The sequence below is a fragment of the Gossypium hirsutum genome, chromosome A10, assembly GCF_007990345.1.
Source record: "Gossypium hirsutum isolate 1008001.06 chromosome A10, Gossypium_hirsutum_v2.1, whole genome shotgun sequence".
Lineage (NCBI taxonomy): Eukaryota > Viridiplantae > Streptophyta > Magnoliopsida > Malvales > Malvaceae > Gossypium > Gossypium hirsutum.
Window position 1 is genome coordinate 58755349 of NC_053433.1, and position 19277 is coordinate 58774625.

At 35.5% G+C, this 19277-nt stretch overlaps 1 long non-coding RNA gene across 4 annotated transcripts; it reads left to right on the forward strand.

The window, feature by feature from the left end:
* Positions 1 to 14771: 14771 nt before the first annotated feature.
* On the forward strand, positions 14772 to 19000 carry LOC107897873 (uncharacterized). Of its 4 annotated transcripts, none has more exons than XR_001684293.2 (8): positions 14772 to 15009; positions 15481 to 15600; positions 16621 to 16749; positions 16821 to 16876; positions 16966 to 17058; positions 17784 to 17989; positions 18160 to 18251; positions 18753 to 19000. It is a non-coding gene; the product is annotated as an uncharacterized lncRNA (long non-coding RNA). The 4 variants fall into 4 exon arrangements; XR_005903542.1 differs by having other exon boundaries at positions 14985 to 15009; positions 15500 to 15600; XR_001684294.2 differs by lacking the exon at positions 14772 to 15009 and adding an exon at positions 15172 to 15246.
* Positions 19001 to 19277: the final 277 nt, after the last annotated feature.

Here is a 19277-nt window from a genome sequence, read left to right on the forward strand (position 1 = left end):
AATGAAACTCTAGCACCACCGGAGTATCTTCCTCCACTCTCATCATTGCGTTGGCCGATTATTCTCCACAACTCCAATTCAAGGAATTCATTCATCATTCAGGAAGTTTCACTTCTCTCCCTATCTTATGATTATAGATTTATATTTTTCAATATATTTATCTTTGTACATTGAGGGCAATGTACATCTTAAATGTGGGGGGTCTTTTATATCATTATCAGCAATCCCTGAATTTTGTCTTGTTCTCATGTGATCTTGTCATACCACTATTAGAATGAATTTTGATTAAGTTATGATTTTTATTGATATGTCTTGAATTAAAACATAGGCATTTATGCATTGATCGTTTAAACTTTAAGACATTAGGGAATCAAGTATGATAAGTTGATTTTTGAGAATTAAAATTTTTTTAGGTTGTTTCCCCAAGTTTAGATATTACCCTGAGTTAAAATTCACAGGATTAACATAAAAAAGCCATAATTTTTGTGAGATCTTGAGCCTTTAGAGCATATGTTATTTCTTTCATGCTCACTCTTATTATGAGTGTGTCAGTATTGATTTGTTATTCTAAAACTTGCTTGATTATGCATGTTAAGACCACACCATTTGATTTGATATGTTGAGATGATAAAGGCACTAAGGTTTAACCCACTCACTCTACAAAGGCCTACCTTCATAATTAACCCTTAGTGCCTTTTGAGCCTAACAAGCTATTAATTGATTTGCCCTCAATATTAACCCATAACCCATTATTGTTGAAATCCCCTAATTTAATCCCTATTTTTGTCGAGATTTGATTTGAATTAATTTCTTAGCTATGTTTTACTCTTCGTTGCAATAATTAAGTTCTATGTTATTTGACTTGTTCTTAAAAAAAATAATACTTACATACATATTTGTAGTAATTCGTTGTTTTTGAGCTTGAGTGTTAATTCCATATTCTGAGAAGAAGCTCACTTGTATTCAACTGATAATTAGTTATTTTTCCAGTTAGGTGATTTTTTTTTCAATTCAATCTCGATTCTAACCTTTTCTTTCAGCTTGTGACCACACCCCCTAACCAAAGCCACGTTACAACCCTCTAAAGACATTTTTGATTGATGTATCATCTCAATATATAGTGGTGGAGATTTGATTTTCATGCAAGCCTATGGTAATAACTTTTCATATTGACTAATGAGTGCTTTATTTGATGTCCTTAAACACCTCGAGTGATTTGAGTGAACCTTTAGTGAGGATGTTAAACTCTGTGATATTTTGATCAAAAGTGATTACTTAGATAAGGGGGGACACCTATGTTTTCATGATAAAATGCTCAACTTGAAATGTTTGAAACTTTGATGTAGTTTTAGCTGAATTTTCAATGTATGGATACTTATGGATTATTTTAAGATATTATTGATAGGGATTATAAATTGAGCAGAATTTATTTCGATTGTGAGTTGAGGATTTTGCTTAAGGACAAGCAAACGCTTAAGTGTGGGGGTATTTGATAAACTATAATTTATACATATTTTTATCCCATGCTTAGCACATTTATGGATGGTTTCTCCTTATATTGGGTGAACTCGATGCTCCTAATTCTTTAATTTCATGTTTTATACTTAGGTGAGCATAGGAGAGTAAAAAAAGTTAGAAACGGGACGAAAATAGAGAAAATGGACCCACATAGGAAATCAACACGGCCTGGACTTCCTCACACGGGTAAGCCACACGGTCGTGTCCCTTTGGCAGGATCGAAGCATGACTTACACGGGTAGACTACACTCCCGTGCCTATTTAACAGCCTTGACCATGGACTGGAGCAATCGCACACGGGCGTGTCACACGGGTGTGTCCCTGTTGAGCCCAAGTATAGTCCTATTCGGAAAAGGCCACTTTTGAGGGCTCTTAGGCATTCTAAAGCCTATTTAAACACCTGAGGAGGCACTTAGAAGGGAGATACGGAGTAGGAGGCAAGGAATTACTCAAGGGAAGCCGGTTGATCCATCTCAGAAGCAGGATTCATCGTCAAGACTAAAGATCTCCCTTCAATTTCCATTCAGGGGTGTTGGGTTTTCTTTATGTTTTGTATTCATTATTCTTCTGAGATGTTTTCTTTCATAATTATGAACTAAACCCCCTAAATACCTAAGAGAAATGAAACCTAAGATGGATCTTGTTATTATTATCTGAATTGTATGATAAATATTTGACTTGTTCTTAATTAATGTGTTCTTAATTCTTGTCTTAATATTCCAGGATATTGATTCAAGTTAATGCGCTTATTCAGAGGAGCAAAAGTCCCAGTCTTAGAGTAAATTTGTTATAATTAAGTGGAGTTGATTGGATGCCTAGAGATAGGGTGACAAGATTTTGTCAGATTAGGGTGAAACCTAATAAGGGGATCTATAGATCGAGTTAATGCAACACTAGGGCATTAATTAGAATGAGATTTCAATTAATCAACCTATGGTTAGATGTTATTAGTCTCAAGAGAGATAATAATATAACTTAGGGATTTCTACGGATCAAGTCAAATGAATAAATCGTCTGATTCAGAGTCAAATAACAAGTGAAGTCTAGGTGGATCTTTCCTTGGGTATTTTCTTAATCAATCGAGTTTTTCCAAAAGCTTTTCCCTAATTTTCTCTCTGTGCACTCTTAGTTTAGTTAATTAGTTTAGATAAACAAATCCCTTAATTTTTAGGCTAGATAATAAAAAGAAAGTAATTACTAGTACTCTTGGTTCCTTTGGGTTCGACAATCCGGTCTTGCTAAAGGTATACTAGTACTCTTGGTTCCTTCATCGTGATAATAGTTAGTTTCAAGAACGATTAATTATAAGTTTTTAAAACCTGTCGCAAATATCACGTATCATTAATTGATCAACAATAACCTATACAACATCTTTCTTTCTCAGTGTCAAAGGCAAACCCGTCACAAAATCGATAGTAATACGATCCCATTTCCACTCGGGAACCATCACAGGCTGAAGTTAGCCTGAAGGTACTTGGTGTTCAGCTTTCACTTGTTGACAAATCAGACATCTCGAAATGAACTCAAAAATATCTCTTTTCATACTCGGCCACCAATACAATTTCTTTAAATCATTTTACATTTTCGTACTACCCCGATACATAGACAAACGACCACTATAGGCCTCAAGTAAAATCTTCTAAATCAACTCAATATTCTTAGGAATACAAATCCTATCTCGAAACATTAAGCAACCATCGAACTAATACGAAAATCTGATTCCATACCCGATTCACATTAGACTCTTTTGGCTTGCAAATTGCTGTCACTCTGCTAAGCTTCATAAATCTCTTGAAGAAACATTGGTCTAGCTCTTAACTCAGCTAGAATAGAACCATCATCTAATAAGGCCAACTGAGTGTTCATAGCCCTCAATGCAAATAAGGATTTCCTACTCAAGGCATCAGCGACCACGTTCGCCTTTCTCGGGTGATAATCAATCACTAGCTCATAATCTTTTATCAACTCTAACCATCTCCATTGTCATAGATTCAAGTCCTTTTGAGTCATCAGGTACTTCAGACTTTATGATCAGTGTACACACGACATTTCTCACCATACAAATGATGTCTCCAAATCTTCAACGCAAACACAAAGGCAACCCAATTCCAAATCGTGTGTCGAATAATTCTTCTCATACGGTTTCAACTGCCTCGAGGCATAAGCTATCACCTTACCTTCTTACATAAGCACACAACCCAATCCATTTAAGGATGTATCACTATAAACCACAAATTCTTTTCATGACTCAATTTGTACTAAAATTCGAGCCTCAGTCAACAATGCCTTTAGTTTCCCAAAACTCTGTTGGCATTTTTCCGTCCATTCGAACTTAACATCTATCTGTAATAATCTCCCCATCAGAGTAGCAATTATGGAAAATCCTTTAACAAACCATTTGTAATAACCGGCTAAACCTAGGAAGCTTTAAAACTCTGACACATTCCTCGGCGGTTTCCATTCAACAATAGCTGAAATCTTACTTGAATCTACTCAAATGCCATCATGCCCCAAGAATTCGACTTCTCGAAGCAAAAACTCACTTTTAATAAACTTAGCATACAACTGCTTGTCTCTCAAGGTTTGCAAAACTGTTCTCAAATGTTCGGCATGCTTGGTCTCATCGCGAGAATAAATCAATATATCGTCAATAAAATCAACCAAAAATTTATCTAAGTATGGTCAAAAAATACGGTTCATTAGATCCATAAGTACCACAGGAGCATTCATTAAACCAAAAGGCATAACCAAAAATTCATAGTGACTATACCTCGTCCAAAATGTAGTCTTCATTACGTCTAAATCTTTAACCCTCAACTGGCAGTAACTGAACCTCAAGTCTATCTTTGAAAATACTGTGGCTCCCTTCAATTGGTTAAACAAGTCATCAATTCTTGGTAAGGGGTACTTTTTCTTTATGGTTACCTTACTGAGCTGTCGGTAGTCAATGCACAATCTCATTGAACCATCTTTCTTTTTCACAAATAGCGCTGGTGTGCCCCACAGAGAATAACTGGGTCTCACGAAACCTTTATCCGTTGACTCTTGTAACTGGAATTTTAACTCCTTTAACTCCATCAGAGCCATCCTATATGGAGTAATCGAAATAGGTGCAGTACCAAGAACTAATTCAATGCCAAACTCTACTTCTCTAATTGGAGGCAATTCAGGCAACTCTTCCGGGAACACATCTGGATATTTGCATACTACCGGTACTGACTCAATTTTCAACCCATAATCCTTCGTATTTAACACAAAGGCAAGATAAGCTTCATAACCCTTTTTTAGACATCTCTGAGCAGTCATAGAAGAACTCACTACAGGAAAGCTATCCGATTCATCTAACTCAACCCGAAGAACATCACCACTTTCACATTTCAATTCAATGATTTTTTTTCCACAGTTTACTACTACATCATGCATGGTCAACCACTCCATACCAAGTATTATATCAAATTCATCAAACATAAAAATCATGAGTTTAGCTGGAAAACAATGACCTCTTATCATTAAAGGGCAATTCTTACATACTTTGTCAACTATCACATGCTTGCCTAGAGGGTTTGACACTTTTATCACAAATTCTATAGACCCAACGGGCATATTTATGCTAGACACCAATTTCACACAGACATATGAATGGGTAGATCATGGATCAATCAAAACAACAAGAAAAGTATCATAGAGAGAAAAAGTACCCGTAATCACATCAGGGGATGAAGCCTCTTCGCAAGCATGAATAGCGTAAGTCCTCGCTAGTGCTCTACCCTTGAGTCTCACAGCTGGTTCCCTAGGTGCACTCTTACTACTCGTTCCATTTCCCAGATTCTTTTATTGTCTTCCTCTAGAAGTAGCATTGCCCAATCTTGCATTCTAAAAATTTTCCTTTTCAACCATTTTAGGACAATCCTTGATAAAATGATCATGTGAACAACACTTGAAACATACCCGTCTATTCATCCAGCATTCACCGGGGTGGTGTCTTCCATAATATTGACACTCATGTCTACTAGGTCAAGCGTTACCCACACTCGCTGTCGAAGTAGTCTAAGCCTTATGACCCAAATACTATTTCCCATAGTTCTTAATCAAAAACCCAGCTGAAATGCTCGATCAAGTATTAAACTCTTTCAATTTTTTAGTTGAGGACTGAAATGATTTACCCATCTATCTCTTCTTCGAATCTAGAGACTCTAACTCAGCTTTTCTCTTCTCTTTAGCCAATTCCTCAGCTTTACAAGCTGTTTCAATGAGCACAACAAATTCTCCCAGTTCAAGGACACCCACTAGCAATCAGATGCCTTCATTTAATCCATCTTCAAATCTTTTGCACATGATGGCCTCAGTCGATGCATATTCTCAATCGTATTTGCTCAGTATCATATTCCGTTATCGTCATTCGACCTTGTTTTAACTTGAGAAATTCCTTCCTTTTTTGATCAATAAATCTTTGGCTAATGTACTTCTTATAGAATTCTTCTTAGAAGAATTCCTAGTTAACTCTCTCCCTTGGTACCACTGACATAAGGGTGTTCCACCACTGATAAACCGAGTCTCTCAGGAGGGACACAACACACTTAATGCATTCCTCAGGTGTGCATAATAACTCAGCAAAAACCCTAATGGTATTCTCGAGCCAGAACTCTGTCCTCTTAAGGTCATCATCTTTACTAGCTCGGAACTCTTCGGCTCCTTATTTTTGAATCTTGTCAACTGAAGGTCTATTCAGTCTCATGAAGTCCATACCTTAAGGTGTTACGGGGATAGGTTGAGGAATAGGTGAGGGTGAAGGGGGTTAAGCGTTCGGGTTCGTTCGAACGAACTTCGTGTACTAGGCATCCATCATATGGAGAAAGGCTTCCCTGCCTCCTTCTCCTTGACTAACCATAGGGGGTCTACTATCAGACGACACTGCCCCTTTAGCGGGTGTAGGCGCATTACTTTGAACATCATCTGCCACTACTCTGTCGGGATCCATTTACTATATAAAGACACATTTCAAAATCGTCAGGAGTCGTCACACTATCATAATATATATGGCATGTATAGCTAAACTCGTACACATGCTACGTTAGTTTGAGAATAGACTAAATCGTAGCTTTATTACCACTAAACATAACACCCTTCACTCGTATCCGACGCCGGGACTGGGTTCAAGGCATTACCAGACTTAAATGTAGACAAACATACATTGTCGAGCCATAAAATTTCATCCAAATTTAAAACTTTTCAATCACATGCAAATTGTCCCTTATAAAGGCCTACGAGGCCCAAAACATATATCGAGGGTGGTTTGGAACTAAACCGAGAACTTTCGAAACCTTTTTGAAACTTAGAAAATTTTCTTGTTTTGAAAAGTAACACGCCCGTGTGGGTAGGCCGTGTGGTCACAAATGCCCGTGTGGCTTGGGACACGCTCGTGTCCTAATCCTGTGTAACTCTCTGACTATGATGTCACCTACCAAAATAAGGTCACACGGCCAAGTCACATGCCCGTGTGCTTAGGCCGTGTGGCAAATTCAATTCTCCAAATTAAGTGCAGACTTCACATGGCTTAGGCACACGCCCATGTCCTAAGGTTGTGTCCTCCACACGGTTGAGACACACAACCGTGTTTCTACCCGTGTGTTTACTACTGGGCATTTTGTTTGCATTAATTAGTGTGCAAAGGATACACGACCGAACCACACGCCCATGGGGCAGACCGTGTGTCACACATACGCTAGACACACGCCCGTGTGTCTACCCATGTGTACAACTTAGAGGCCATTTTCCAAGCCATTTGTCACCCTTAAATGCTCAATAACTTGTACATCTTTGATGGCATGCAACATAGTATATTTAGTCACTCAAATACTCATAAACATGATTAATCCATGCATTTGTAATGTCAACATACCTTCTATCCAAACCATCATGCTTTCATATGGCATTCCACACCAATTTCATTTTTATTCTTAGTTTTGGTCATACTTATTAGCCATGATTCATTCATTTAGCACATGTGCCATTCATCACACATCTCATCTATAAGCAATCACATCAAACATAATACATTGCATGTATGCATAATTGTTTAGGGTTGTAATAGCCCAATTTTGGGCTTAGTCAGAACAGTGGTTCCGGGACCACCAATCTAAGGTTGAAGAATTAGTTTTAGTATTATTTTGGTGCCATAGTATGATTATATTAGTCTATGAAAAATTTGATGAACTAATGTTAGCGTTTATGAGCTTAATTGCGAAAAAGGACGAATCGCATAAAGTGCAAAAGTCCTGTTTTGTTAGCTAAAGGTGTAAATTGACTATGAATCATATTGTGGAGGTCTTTACAGGGAAAATAGACCTTTTTTAGAGAGGTGGTCGGCCATAGGAGACAAAGGGATACAAAAGTCAATGTTAGGTGAAAATTTGGTGGCCAAATTGACTAAAAAGAAATAAAATAGAAAAAGAATGATATCATCCCTTTCATCCCTTCTTCTTCATCAAAATTCTCAGGAAGATAAGGGTTCTTGGAGCTTGAAAATTTAAGCCAAGCTATCCTCTTGCAAGTAAGTCAATTTGAAGGTTATTTTTATAATTTTTGTACTTTTGGAACCCTTATGGCATGAGCTAGTTAATGGGTGGACCATTTTGCAAAATGGATGATAGTATAGGGATTTTCTATGAAAGGATTTATGATGTCTGCTGAGTTTTTATGAAAGAAAATGAATCTTAGTTGTGTTGTAAACAACTTTTGTGAAATAACTTCTCATGAAAACCCTAATAGGACCATTTTGTAAAGTTAATAAAATGGATAGTAATGTTGTCAAATAATGGAAATTTTTTGTCACTATAAGAGTAAAAAGGGTTCAGCTAGGCTTAAGATTCGAAGAAATTCGATAAAATTGATTTTTGAGCCTAGGGGTAAAGTGGTTATGTTGTGAAATTTTATGGGCAAAATGGTCATTTTGCCAAAAATGTGAGTTTTTGATTGTATAAATTTATTTAGTGATTAAATGAGAGAATTATTATTACTTTAGATAAAGAAATAAAAAATCCGAACCTAGACCGAGAGAAGGCCAAGCAAGTAGATTAAATCGTCTAGTCGCCTACATTTTGTAATCCGAGGTAAGTTGTATGTTAATAATCAACTATATTGCTATGTTATATGATTGAATTGATATTTCATAAATCGTTTGATTGTGATTATGAGAATGCATGTCGAGAAATTAATGTAGTAAAACTTTCGGTTGAACATTTGGAATAGACTAGGATATTCGTACCATGACATTGGATGGTATGTGAGCCAGTGTAAGGCATGGCTTCGACATGCATCGGCCACGTTATGAGAGCCAATGTAAGACATGTCTGGGATGTGCATCGGTATTGAGATGAGAGCTATGTAAGACATGTCTGAGACATGCATCGACTTCAGGATATACAAGCTAGTGTAAAACCTGTCTAGGACATGATGTCAGCTTGTTGTGTGTTAGTGTAAGACCTGGCTGGGACATGGCATCGACACTAGTAGTTGAGAGCCAGTGTAAGACCTACCTGGAACATGGCATTGACATAGATATATGAAAGTCAATGTAAGACCTGTCTGGGACACGGCATCGACTTTAATGTGCTAACCAATGTAAGACCATGTCCGCATCTTATCCCATGTTTGGGGTTATTGAGTATTCGGTAATATTTCAAATGGTTCAACGAAAGATTTATGATTTATATTGAAATGAGAAAAGTTATGACCATGTGGTGAGTGATACAGGTACCTAATTGAAATGTTCGAGATGTGGACTCAATATATGCCATATGAATTGTATTGGATGTTGATAAGTAAGTTGTACTTATGTCTATTTATTGTATACATGGACAAGTTATGAAATGTTATGAGCATATTGTTGTATGATAATTAGTTGATATTTATTTTCTTGCAACTTACTAAGATTTATGCTGACCCCTTTTGCTTTCCATTTTCTTATAGAGCCACCAAAGTAGCTCGAGGATCATTGCCTACGTCAGAGAAGCCAGTCACACTATCACTTGAAGCACTCGGTATAGTTAGTTCATTTTTTTTATTATGAAATGTATAGGATCATGACTTTTGAGTTTTATCTCATTGTTAATTGGCCAAATGTGTTGGTTTAATTTAATATTTGACTCATTTTGTATAAGGCCATGAAAAATAGCCGATATTGAAAGTTATTATGTGAATGCAAGAAAACCTTTCGTGAATGTGAAATTGTTGGCATGGTTGAATATGTATGAAAGTTATATAGGCCTTAGTTATGGTTGCTTGGTTGAGAAATCTTGTTGTGATAGACTTGGTATGATAGATTGCGTTTTAGGGTGGCAAGGGGCTTGGTAGATAGCCTTATATTGTCCACACGGGTAGACACACAGATGTGTGTCTAGGCCGTGTGTGATACACAGTCAGCATCATAGGCGTGTTGTTCGACCGTGTGTCCTTTTCACCTTGAATTTGAAAGTTAGTATGCATGGTAGTAAAATACGGGTAGACACATGGCCATGTGTCTCAATAGTGTGGAGAACACGGCCTATGGCCACGGGCGTGTGCCCCTAAATTGTTGCTAACATCAGAAATAGAATGTCAAGGTTTTTAGACACGAGCTAAGACACGAACGTGTCATGGCCATGTGAGGGACACGGGCATGTGTCAGGCCGTGTGAAAACCCCTGTAGGCTCAAATTTGGAATTTAATTTACAAGACTCGGGGTATGGGCGTGTCCCCTTCTTCTTAGGCCGTATAAACCACATGGACCTTTGGCACAGCCAGGTCAACAGGCCCACTCGGGCGTGTTGCCCTTCCACACGAGTGTGTACCCTATTTTAAGTGACATTTTTTCAAAGTTTTCAATGGTGTTCGAATTAATTCTAGATTGTTTCAAAAGCTCAATTTGGGCCTCATAGACCCATATTAAGAATTTCTAGACTAAGATTGAAAATTTTTAAATTCGACCAAATTTTATTATTTGAAATGATTGTATGCATGAGTTTAATTCAAGTAATACCTCGTGCCCAGTCTCGGCCTCAGACTCGGGTAAGAGGTGTTACATTTAGTGGTATCAGAGCTATGGTTTAGTCGATTCTAGGACTAACCTAGTGTGAGTATAGGTCTAGCTATACATGCCATATTGTATATTGATTGTGTGACGACTTCTGATGAGATAAATTGTGTTTTATATATATAGTCAATGGATCTTGACGTGGCTACAGTGAAAGACGTGGAAAGTAATGCGCCGACTCTAGTTGAAGGGACCGCGCTCATGGATAGTGGGCCCGTGACAATGAGTCAGGGTGGAAGGGCTAGAGAAGCTTACCTCCATATGATGGACGCTTGGTACTTGGAGTTTATTCGTGCGAATCCAAATATTCCACCTCTCTTACCTCCTCCAATTCCTAAACCCATTCACATAGATCCTCAAGAAGTAAAAATGGCTAGAAGAGAGAAACCTCTAGTAGACAGAGTCTGTAAGCATGGGGCCGAGGAATTTTGGGCAAATATTAATGATGATCCAAAAAGGGCTGAGTTTTGGTTGAAAAATACCATTAGGGTATTTGACGAATTATCGTGCACGCCAGAGGAGTGCATGAAGTGTGTAGTGTCACTCCTACAAGATTTGGCCTATCAATGGTGAGATACCCTTGTGTTAGTTATACCGAGAGAGAGAGTAACTTAGGATTTATTCCAGGAGGAGTTCTGTATATTAGTTAAAGGTTCATAGATCAAAAGAGGAAAGAATTCCTTGAGATGATGCAAGGTCGTATGACGGTGACTGAGTACGAGCGTGAGTTTGTAAGGCTCAACAAATATGCGCGAGAGTGCGTATCTATATAAACCATTATACGCAAAAGGTTTGAAGATGGTCTGAACGAAGACATCTATTTATTAGTTGGTATTTTAGAGTTGAGGGAGTTTATGGTACTTGTCGAGAGAACTTGTAAGGCCAAAGAATTGGCCAAAGAGAAGAGAAAAGCTAACATTGAGTCTCATGACTCAAAGAAAAGATAGATGGGGAAATAACACTAAACCTCATCCAAGAGATCGAGAGAGCTTTCTGCTCGATCAAATGCGTTAGTAGGACTCTTGAGCAGAAACAAGAACAAACAGTACATGACGTCTAAAGCCCAAACCACTTCTGTGGCAAGCATGGGTAGTGTTCGACCGAATAGAGCAGAATGTTCACAATACGATAGACGTCATTTCGGTGAGTGCCGAGGAAATGAAAGAGGCTGTTTTAAATGTGGGTCGTTGGACTATTTTATTCATAGCTATCCCAAAATGGTCGACAAAGACAATGATCAAAGCGTGAGATCAGGTAACATTCCTTCAAGAGGTAGACCGTATAAGAACCCGGGAAGTGGGGCTAGCAATAGAGGTGCACGAGATGCTGCTGTGAGGTCCGAGGGTAGAGCGCCTGCAAGGACTTATGCTATACATGCCCGTGAAGAGGCCAATATGATTACGGGTACCTTTTCTATCCATGATATATCTTTTATTGCTTTAATTGACCTAGGGTCTACCCATTTCTATATTTGTATGAAACTGATACCCCTTGCGAATATGCTAGTTGAATCCACTAAATTTGTGCTAAAAGTGTCCAACCCTTTAGGCAAGCATGTATTAGTTGACCAAGTATGTAGAAATTGTCCTTTGATAATTAGAGGTCATTGTTTTCCTACTAACCTCATGTTATTGCCATTTGATGATTTTGATGTAATCCTTGGGATGGATTGATTGACTTCTCATAGTGTAGTAGTGGACTGTGGGAGAAAAGTTATTGAGTTGAAGTGTGAAAGCAGGGATGTTCTTCGGGTTAAATCGGGTAGAATGGATAACTTGCCTGTGGTGATATTGTCCATGTCGGTAGTGAGATATTTGAGGAAAGGATATGAAGCTTCTCTCGCTTTTTTATTGAATACTCAAGCATCTGAATTGAAGATCAAGTCAGCACCAATGGTATGTGAGTTCACAGATGTATTTCTGGAGGAATTGCCGGGACTGCCTCCAGTGAGAGAAGTTGAATTTGGAATTGAGTTAGTCCCTGGTACGGTAGCTATCTCGATTCCTCAATATAGGATGACTATGAAGGAATTAAAAGAGTTGAAAGTTTAGCTACAAGAGTTAATGGATAATGGTTTTGAGAGACCGAGCTATTCTCCATGCACTACAGGAAAATAGGGCTTTAGCGGCGTTTTTAGCGGCATTTTATCAAAAAACACCGTAAAAATTGTAAAACACATAGCAATAGCGGTGTTTTACCAAAAACGCCACTAAAAATAGAGCAATAGCGGCGTTTTAGTAAAAAACGCCACGAAAAACAGAGAATTAGCGGCGCTTTTGGCAAAACGCCGCTAAAAACCAGAGCATTAGCAGCGCTTTTGGAAAAACGCTGCTAAAACCAGAGCATTAGCGGCGCTTTTGGAAAAACGCCGCTAAAAACCAGAGCATTAACGGCGCTATTGGCAAAACGCCGCTAAAAACCAAAGCATTAGCGGCGCTTTTGGCAAAACGCCGCTAAAAGTCATATAACCCCTAAACCCAAAAAAATCATAAACACTAATCTATAACCCCTAAAACAATAATTATTAAAATTTATGGTTATACAATATATTAAATATTTTCTTATATAATCGTAAAAGAGATAGTATTGAATTTAAAATATCGAATTAATTATCATTATGGTTTAAGATATATAGTTTAAGATATATAGTTTAGGGTTTAAGATTTTTGAGTTAACTATGGTTTAAGATATATGGTTTAGGGTTTAAGGTTTAGGAGTTAACTAGTATTTGAAGGTTTATGATGAATTATGGGTTTAGGGATTATAATTTAGGGTTTAGGGGTTAGGGTTGGAGTTTAAAGTGTAAGGGTTTGGGGTTAAGGGTTCAGGGTTTAGAGTTTAGAAAAATAATAATAATTAAAAATATTTAACTTGTTTATATTTAAAAAATTAAAAAAAAATCAAATGAAAATAACATGAATATATTTATAAAAAAAATTTAAAACAATATCATTAGGTTTAAGTAAATTTACGTTAAGTATTTATAAATTTAATTGGAAATTTAACTTAAACGGGGTCGTTTTCTTTTTGAAATGTTTTCTTTTTCTCATGCCCGACACTAAAACCCCTAATTTTTAAAGTCATTGAATATATATTAATAAAAAAACATAATTGTTTAACTTAAACATGATTGTGCTTTAAGCATGATATTAATATATTTTATTTTTATTCAAGTCTCACTTCATTCAATATATGAGCCTAAAATTTTATCTAAGTATGCCCATATTAATAAAAGGCTTAACCTAAACCCAATTTAATATATATATTTATATTATTTTTAATTTAATATTTAATATCCTATATATGTAATTGTATTTAAATTTTTAATTTATATTTATTAAAATTTTATATGTAATTGTATTAGCATTTTTTAATGTTGACATTGTTACTAAAAACATGGTCCCTGGTGAAGCAAGGTTAAAAACACCAGTTAAATCAAATTGTTAGTTGTTAGGATTTTGTCCTTCTTATAATTTACAAAAAAAAAATAAAATCAAATTATCAGTATAAAACATGTCAAAATTAATTAACATTAAAAATTTGGCAATATTTAATAACATAGGTTATTCAATAATTAATTCTTGCCAAATTTGATATTTTCCATTCTATAAAATGAATAACATAATTAAATTTAAGAACATATTTGTTGTGTTTCCATATTAGTTATTGTGAAAATTAATTCAATCCGACTAATTTTAATTCAAGTTAAAAATAAACTCTTGCTAAAATTTATTCAAGTTAGGAATTAATATGTATTTTTAATTCACATTAAAAATTATTTTTTCCAAAATTAATTAGTTAAATCAGTAATAATACGAAAAAATTATCAAGAAATTAATAATAGTTGTATTGTGTAATTTTCATTTTATGTTTTAGGATATGAAAAATGCATGCCAAATGTCAATTTTTTACGTTGCCGCATCAACAACTTACCATAATTGGTTGAATAGAAGGCAACGAATTAAACTTAAATTGCACCAAATTAAAATTCATGTATACAATTACACATTAAATCAATGTTAATGTATAATTGGATCAAACTTAAATTGCAACCGAATATAGGCCCAAATAGGTTGGACACTATTGGACTGTAGCCCAAGAAGAGTATTTATATTCTTGAAATATGGGCTAGACCCGGGGATAGCAAACAAAATATAATTGTTTTTTCAGTTTAAAAAAATGAAAAACCCAAACCCTAAAATATCTCTGCGGGAGAGCATCAAATATGGAAAGAGTTTTCAAATTTGCCACTATTCGTACCTGAGTCAGTGTTTTTTCCTGTCTTCTTTTCATCTCTTTGTTTCAAAGAGCGGGAAACGAAGAAAAGCCTAAAGTTAGGGGTTTTGTGTTTTTTTTCTTTGAGTGATGGCGAATGTAGCAGTGGATAAAGATCAATAATGGCTAATGAATTTCCGTTTAAGGTAAGTCGGAAATCTTAGTAATGCTTTCCTTTTTATTGTGTTTCCATTTATTGTTTTATATATACGTTTTTTTATCACAGAAAAAGAAGTTCGAAGTTGTTCAATGTAATGCTACTATAAATAAAGGTTTCTGTATTTGTATTAATTTTAAACTCTTTTTTGGGGGGGGTTATATAATGTTAACTTTCGATGGCGTTCTTTGGTTTGTTCATCTTTGTTTCATTGGAGAGCTGATAGGTGAGTTAGTGTATTTTCTTTATTTTTTATGTTTATTTTATATATAAATTAATATTTGAATCTCACTGTTTTCTGTTTGTTTCTCGGGATTTTGCTTCTCGGTTTTCTTCCTTCCCAAATATCCTTTCTTTTTTCAAAATTTTCTCTTCTTCGTCCTCACACTTTCTGGGATTTTAATTCCGTTGTTATCAGTTTTCTTTATCAAATTTTTTTAATGATTTTATAATATTACAGGAATTGTTGTGTAAATTAGAAAGAGTGGGAGCTTTCAATTGTCATATCGATTCACGCAAACACAATAAGAAGTGAGGAGGAAGTTAACAGAGGTGAAATTTTGTGTTTGTTTTGTAAGAGGTACGTACATTTGTCGATTTTTTTTTCTGTTAGCTGCAGAATTTCTTTACCCATTTAATTAGGCTAATTTGTTGATATATGCCGAAAATTTTGAAATTTATCTATTCATGTCAGAGTAAAAACGCGCCCTATAAGACGCGTTTTCAAGTAAACAGTAACAAATCATCGAATGGTCACAATTCCAACAATCATAGGATTCTAATAACCATATTTTTCCTTATATAAACTCATTCTTTTCTTTACAATTTCCTTCTTTCTTTTTCTAAATTATTTTCCTTTGAAATGTTAGTCTGATACTCGCCTACTTTGATCGTAATTTTAAAACTTGCTAATGGTAACTAGTTGGTCTGCTGTATGCTAGATTAACAAGAGAAACAATGTTTTTGAAGTATTATTAAATAAACATTGATAGATAACAAATTGCATGATGTTACTTTTAGTGTTACATTTTGAATTTTTTTGTTCATTTTTAATCAATCGTAACTTTTTTTAGGTTTACTTTATAGCAAGATTTTAAGAAGCAAAAGTATCGAGGAAATGGAACCTTAATTGTCAAACTTGTTGAAAAAATAAATAATTCGTAAAAAAGTGTATTTAAATAGTAATTTTTAACATAATTCATAAAATATTCAATAAAAAACATTCCAGACGAATAGACACTAGAAAGCTACTTCTAACAAAAGTAACTAACAACTAGTAATCTTTATTTGTATGATTATTGTTTTTGTTTTTCTTTCCTCTAAATATAAGTTGAAAGGGGTTGAGAATATTGTGACCTTTATTTGATATTTGTGAATTGTGACATAGTTTGACTCAACTATTGTAAGGTAGGATTTTAACTTGTATCCTCTAGAAAAGGATTTTACTTGAATTGAACAAAAAAAAAAGAGTTCAAAACATCAATTCTTTGATTTCTTTTCAAGGTACCATTTTACTTGTGTGCTGTGGACCATTTTCTTCAATTTTATGGAGGTTTTTGTCCAAGTATTAGTTAGTTTTATGTGGGTTGTTTTGCTGCAGCTTAAACCAGGTTTGAGCTACTATGCAAAAGATCCACAGGCTGCTGCAAATTCATTAACTTCTCTTCTTGACAAGGCAGAAAGTGTTGTTCCGCTAGATTTACGATCAAAGACTGCTGTGAGAGTTGGGGTAGGTATTACGTTCATGCGTTATGCATTCTAAGCCTTTTAATTTGCTGAACAATGGGGTTACTTGTGTAGGCAACTGCTGGTCTGAGGGCATTAGGAGGCGAGGCATTTGATAAAATTTGCAATCGGTAATTTTATTTTCGGATACATGTTTGTTATGGCCACAGCATTTACTTTACCATTTCCTCAAGCTAGTGCAATTTAAATATGTATTTAGGTTAGGGAACTTTTGAAAAGTAGAAGCACCCTTAAATCCGAGGCAAATAGGGTCAAAATTCTGGACGGCTCTCAAGAAGGTTCTTATGAGTGGGTATGATATACTGAATTTTCTTGTACTTTTATACTTTGCTTTTACTTTGCATACTGTAACTGGGGTTAGAGTATCTTGGCATCCCTATATTATAGCTAAAATGCAATTTAATCCTTGTATTATAGAACCGAGTAATTTAATCTTTAAACATTTGATATAGGCGCAAACAAGTAAAATTGATAACAATATTGATGTAAAATTATTTAAATGCTGATGTGGACTTTTCTTCTCAAATCTTACATAGTACATGAGTTGTACATGAGTTGAAATCCGAAAATATGTATGTTCTTAATTGAAAAATGTTGCTACTTCAGTTCCATCTAGAGATCAATATTTTTGTCAGATTTCGGGGGTCTATGCTAACTTTTAGATGGTTTCCCGTTAACATTGCTATCAATTTTACTTATTTCTCCAATGTCAAACATGGAAAAGATTGAAGGACTCAATTCTGTAATATAGTGGATTAAATTGTACTTTTGACTAAGTACAAGGACTGCTTGATATTTTAATCTTATAACTGGTCAACATGATCAGTCTTGCTTGAGATGCTTTCATGGTGGTGCCGGAGCCAATTGGAGAAATCCGAGGGGTTTCTCTGGGGTAACTTAGGGAAACTAGAATAAAGTATTTACGTACTGTTAGGGCTAGGATCCGTTGTAATTTTTCCTACTGATGGAGCCAATGGACCTAATTTGGACTTTCTTAACCTCCATATTCTTTTATAGGTGACCATAAATTACCTACTAGGGAATTTGGGAAGGACATATCAAGACACAGTTGGCATAGTTAATCTTGGTGGTGGATCTGTTCAAATGGCGTATGCCATCTCCAAGAATGCTGCTTCAAGAGCTCCAAGTTTACCAGCTGGACAGGACAATTATGTAAATGAAATGTATCTCAAGGGATAAAAATATTACCTCTATGTACACAGGTACCCTCCATTTTAACAAAATAGGATTCTGTTAATGATTTGAAATTGAATATAATGAGAAATCTTAATGGCTTGTGATTCCTTAAGCAGTCTTATCAGACAGGTCTCTATTCAGTCATTTGTATAATCTTTATATTTTAGTTATATACTTATGGCTTTCTTGTGTACAGTTATTTGCACTATGGCTTACTGGCAGCTCGAGCAGAAATTTTGAAGGCCACTGAAGATTCTGGCAACCTTTGCATCTTGGAGGGTTTTGATGGTATGTTTGAATTTCTTTGGTTGCAACCAACACTATAAACTGCTGCTTTTTTTAAATATATATATGTGTGTGTGTATTTGGGCTGCAAATAGCAGGCACGATTTATGAATTCAGTAACTAAGTTTATAGCTACGACGACTGAAAATGTGGTAATTGTCTGTATTTGCTTCCTACTGCTAACTGTATTCATCTCTCTATTCTGAAACTTTGAATGCACTGAATAATGGAATAGTTCGAATATTACCGGATTTAAGAGAAATTAATGTTTCTTTAACAATTATATTTGTTTGTTTGTTTTCATTTAATAGAAGTTAATGCTTTGGATTTAGTCTAAAATCTCTCATTTCACCTTTTCCCACACTGTTGCTTAAATTTACTGCTGCAGCCTTGAGGAATCCCCAATCCCATCTCCATCACTCTCCATGCATTAATTCCTATAGCAATATCAAGGGTGGCAAGTTTAATTGACACATGACTTCTTTTGAACTGTTTGTTTTTCAGGTTGACCAGCTAATTGGAAAAGATCATCTTTTCAAACGTAGTATTATTATTTTGATCAAGGCCTGGTGCTATTACGAGAGCCGGATCCTTGGTGCACACCATGGCTTGATTTCTACATATGCATTAGAAACAATGATTTTATACATCATTAATGTCTTTCATTCATCCTTATTTTGTTCTATTTGTATTTTGTTAGATTTCTGGTGTAGTATGATAAGTGCGGTATTTTGTTTGGCGGGATGTATTTATACCATAGATTATTCTTCTTCTCAATATTTTGATAATGAATTTTAATTTTTTTATATTTTTTAGTACTTTTACAATATTTTATAATATTTTATTTTTTTTAATTTTTATGACCTTTAGCGACGTTTTTTGGAAAAGCGCCGCTAAAGGTCTTGACCTTTGGCGGTGTTTGTGGGAAAAGCGCCGCTAAAGGTCCTGACCTTTTACAGAGTTTGTGGGAAAAGCACCGCTAAAGGTCAGGACCTTTAGCGGCGTTGTTTTCAAATAAACGCCGCAAAA